The 5,000-nt window shown below is 50.6% G+C and overlaps 1 protein-coding gene across 1 annotated transcript in view; it reads right to left on the minus strand.

Moving 5' to 3' along the window:
* The window catches only part of LOC135829036 (uncharacterized), a 32,309-nt gene that overhangs the window by 21,866 nt on the left and 5,443 nt on the right, over window positions 1-5,000 (minus strand). The gene's annotated exons all lie outside the window — the stretch shown is intronic.

Consider the following 5,000-nt stretch of genomic DNA (forward strand, 5'->3'; position numbering starts at 1 on the left):
ACTTCTGAAGTAGGAAAATGGATGTCGACATGAACGCATGCTCACACAAATACGTCTGCACGAGTGCACATAAACACACACACACACACACACACACACACACACACACACACACACACACGCATGCATGCATGCACGCACACACACATAATCCGTGTGACCGGTATGATGTTGTTGTTGTTGTTGAAATTTTATTTTGTATCGCAGACCAAACGGGCAATGGTGCCCAATATTATGATGGCGATAAAGTAACGGCCGAGAGCCAAGGATACAACAAGCAAGCCTCCACGAAAGAGAGAAAAACACAGAAAACACAGACTGCAAATACTCAAAAAGAAAAAGAGAAAGGGAAAAAAAGAAAAAGGAAGAAGAAGAAAGCACAGTTGAGTCACAGTTGAGTCACGACTCCAAGTCCAATCCTAGATGCTGGCTAACCATAAAAATAAACCTTTAAAAGTCTCTTGAATGATCTATGGCAGGCGAGGGACTTGAACTCTTGGGGCAGGGCGTTCCATAATTTAACAGCAGAAACGAGCGGCCGACAGTCACCAGAGACTCGCCTGGTGGCAGGGACAACATACGCATTTGGATCGTTGATCCGAGTGACGCCTTCAGTCTGGCGACGTAGGCGCTTGGACAGGAGATTACTAATTCTGGCGGTGTGGATACGAAGCATGAGGAGGCGGAGTTTACAGTGGGCGTTTTGGATGATGGGGATGAGGCCTAGACGGGTGTAGATGGGATCTGTGTGGGAGGGGAATGGCTGGTTGGCAACGCAGCGGATACATCGCTTGTCGAGGACCGAAAGCTGATGCCGTTGGTGCGCAGAGAGAACCGAGAAGAAGGCATTAGATCCATACAACATGTCCGGTAGTGTTAACGATCTGTAAAATAGCAGGGCTTGTTGCTCAGTTAAGCAGGAGCGAATGGCTCGCAGCGCCATCAGTTTCTGGGAGGTCTTCCGTGTAATAGTTGCAACTTGAGTCTCCCACCGAAGCTGGGTGTCGAGATGTAGACCTAGATATTGAGCATTTGTGGTCTGAGCTAGGGGATTTCCATTGCATTCTATGTTAAGTAACAAGGGCTGCCTGCGAGACGCATGAAGGGCTAGAACGTGGGTTTTGGAGGGATTTAGTATTAAGCCTCTTTCTTCCAGAAAGTTGGCCAGGTTGGAGACTGAACGGGAGAGGGTTAAATTCAAGAATTCGACGGATTGACTGATGGCGTCTAGCAGGATATCATCAGCAAACAGCTGTGAGTGGGCTGGAGCTGTGATCTGTTCTATTTCCATTGTGTAGATGGAGAACAAAAGAGGACCCAGCACACTTCCGTGAGGAACACCACACTCACAGGGAGAGAGGGCGGACGACTGGCCATTGCTCAGGACGACTCGCTGTTGGCGGTCAGTTAGGTAGCTCATGAACCAACTGAGCGCCGTTGAGGTAATACCAAGCTGAAATAGATCTGTAAACAAAATTTGGTGTTTGACCTTATCGAAGGCCTTGCTCATATCGACAAGTACAAGACCTGTATGGCGCTGCTGATCCGCTGCCTCCAAGTATCTGTCTACAGCCAATGTCAGGGCATCTTCTGTGGAGTGAAGTGGGCGATACGCGAACTGGTTTGCGGGGAACAAGGAATTTCCGGAGAGGAACTTACAGAGTCTCGTGTGGACTACCCGTTCTAGGACTTTTGGAAACTATTGGTAATAACGATATTGGTCTATAGTTCTTAGCGACAGCTTTGTCGCCTGACTTGAAGAGGGGACGAACATCCGCAATCTTCAGAGATGCAGGAACAACACCAGAAGCCAGAGATGCATTGATTAGTATGGTGAGGGACGGTGCAAGGACAGGAGAACAGTGTTTGAGGATTGCAGCTGGAACCTGGTCGCTGCCTGCAGCTTTGCGCACGTCGATGTTGGAGAGCAGCTTAGCGATCTCTTGCACACTTGCTGGAGCAAATTCTTCGAGGCATTCCTTCTTCGTGGGACCCAATGGGGCTGAGAGACGTAGTGGTCTAGTTGGGTCTGACACAACACCGCTGAATTGGTCACTGAGCTGTGAGACACTGACGGCTGGTGGAACTGAGGACTTGTTACGACCGCTGAGGTAGTTGATGGTCTGCCAGGTTTTTCGTGCGTTGGCCTGACTAGCAGCAAGAAGGTCCCTAAAGTAGGTGGCTCGGAGATGTCGTGACATACGCTTGGCTTCGTCTCGGGCAGAAGTGAAGACATTGCGTAGTGCCGGGTCTGCAGGTGATGCTTTCCACCGTCGATGGGCCGCGTCACGTCGCTGGACTAGGTCATGTAGAGCTGGCGTCTTCCAGGGGAAGGATTTCCGGGTAGGAGCTCTTGGGCGGTGTAGACGGATAGGAGCATGAGTGTTCAAGGCAGCGACAAGTTTCTCCAGCCACATATCCCACATTTCATCTTCTGTCCGCGCAAAGCAGAAGTTCTCTAGATCGCTATTTAGAAGGTGGTGTGCAAATTGACCCATATCAATTCTTGCAATGTTACGGCCACGTCGCACGGTCGGTGTACAGGACGTTGTGAGTCGCAAATCAAGTGCCAGAGCGAAGTGGTCACTGATTGTACAAGGTACTACTACACAAGAGTTCACATGATCGTCTCCGACCAGAGCGAGAGCCAGGGTTGTTTGGCTGCCTTGGGGTCCAATTCTGGTAGGACTGTCCACTTGGTTCTTGATGTCGAAAGAATTACACAGGTGCAGCAAGCTGTTTAGCTGGGGGCTGTCGCGGGAGCTTACATCGACATTGAAGTCTCCAACAAGGACCAGAGGTGACGTGGGAAGTGTGGAGATGACAGAGTCTAGTGCATTCGTCAAGTCTTGCCAGAATTGCACAGGAGTGCCTGGAGGACGGTACACACCACCAAGGAGAACCTTGGAACGCTGCCCACTGACCTCTAACATGAGCATTTCCACCTGGGTGTCAGCCTTCACAATTGGGGCTCGGAGATGATCTCTTACATATGCTGCTAAGCCTCCGCCATGAGTTGGCCTGTCACGTCTGACCAGGGTGTAATTCTGTATGCGTAGGATGTCATCGGAAACGGAGGTTGTTAAGAAAGTCTCTGCCAGCATCATTATATCAACTTTATGGGAAAGAATATAATCTTCAATTTCATGCTTTTTATTGAGAAGATGGCAAACATTTAGGAATCCTATTTTGAGGTTACTTTTAATTAATTCATGCTGTAGGGGATTTACAGTGGGGCAAATATTTCGTGGCTGAAAGATAGGTGCATGAGGGTTTAAGGGTTGAAAGGAGGCTGCGTGAGGATTTAAACAGAACATTTAGTGCTCCTCTGCAGCTCGACCAGTTGCTACACTGTCAGCCTTGAAGCGCCATTCTCGAACTCTGACGTTTGAAGGCCAGAATTCCGGTTCCAGAACAGTAGCTTTGTGTTGTATTGGCAGAATTACGTGAGCAAAGGCCAACCCGAAGTACTTTGTCTCAGACACGGAGCACTTGATGACAGGTATATTTCGGCGTTCACACCATTTGGCGATCGATTCTGATGTGTTTTTTTTTCTACAAAATCCACATATCTCCAGACACTGGGGTGAATGATGGAGTGTGGTGGTGGGGCCCATTAAGCTCCGCCGACCAGAGGTCTCGGCTTCATAGCTCCATGGACATGTGCACCCACTATTGACATTGCCCACATACAAAGCGCAACATTTTGTACGGGATCCTCCCTGTAGTTGATCAGAGCGCTTGGGCCGGTTTTCATAGTACGACGTGACCTGAGTGCCTGGGTGACTTGTTTGGGGTCGTGTAGTACTGGCCTGCTGGCTGGGGCCTCCCCATGTGTTATCCCGTGCTCGCACCTGTGACGACTGTGCACGTGCCGCCGCGCTGTACAACCTGACGCTGTCAGCAGGCGGTTGTACACGTACGGGTTGAGGTTCAGGTGTGCTAGTTTGTACAGGGTCACGATCAGAGTTCCTTTCTTTGAGAGCTGCCAATTCTCCTCGAAGGGACGACACCTCCAACTGCAAGGCAGAAATTAGGGCTACCTTGGCGGCCAATTCTTTAACATTTTTTGCAATATCGGCCAATGCCTGCTGAACAACATCGCGCACCTTGTCAGACTGACCTGCTGAGTTTGTCGACGAACCAATACCTTTGTCGCGAAGAAGCTTGACTATCTGGGTACGGGAAAGTCCCGAGTGTTCCAGTCTGTGACTCTTGGCGAGATGCCGGATCTCCTGATTGTCCATCACAGCAAGGTCTAATCTGCTGGTGCGGTGGGTGACTCCTCCGACGACATTGTCACATCAAGGGGCCTGTTATGCCTACCTAGCTACCTCCAGACCGGCCTAGTGCCGGTTGGGCTTGAAAATTTGCAGAGCTCAAAAAGTCACAACTGCCCCGTACTCTGCATTCAAACGTCCGAGAGCCTCGCAGGTGTGCAGGTGATGCACCACCGAAGCAAACAAAATGAAAGGCGGCATCGCAACTGGCTCACAACAGAATATGCTAAATCAGCATTCTTCTCCATAATCTGGTACCCCTATGCCTTGAGGAAGATGGAGCATTCCTTGCCGAGCATGCCATTGGTTGTGAACATCAGAGGCGTGAAAGACCCACGGTTGATCTGGTTGATCCGCTCACTGTAGCTGCGATGCTTCTGCCTCTCATTCTTCTGGAGCTGGTTTGTGATTTGCTTGCGCGACAGCAGGTCCGACCTTGGGTGTGTAACCCGGATATCAAAAAAGGCATCCTGCTGCCGCGTCCAAAAACCACCAACCCTGATGTCCAGCCTGGCCTCCTTAGCGCGATAGGCTGTCTTGCCTGCCAGCTGCTCCCCAGCGAAAGGCAGCAGTAGTGGCTCGATCTCCACGTCCCGCGCAACATCCCTCAAGATGGCTGCCAGAACGTCCCGAATTTCGTTATGACGAGCCGTCGGGTAGCCTCCCGCAGGACTGGTCATGGCGTGGTCCACTGTCATGGTCGGAAGTTCCCTCACGCAT

The sequence above is a fragment of the Sycon ciliatum genome, chromosome 13, assembly GCF_964019385.1.
Source record: "Sycon ciliatum chromosome 13, ocSycCili1.1, whole genome shotgun sequence".
NCBI classification, from domain to species: Eukaryota; Metazoa; Porifera; class Calcarea; order Leucosolenida; family Sycettidae; genus Sycon; species Sycon ciliatum.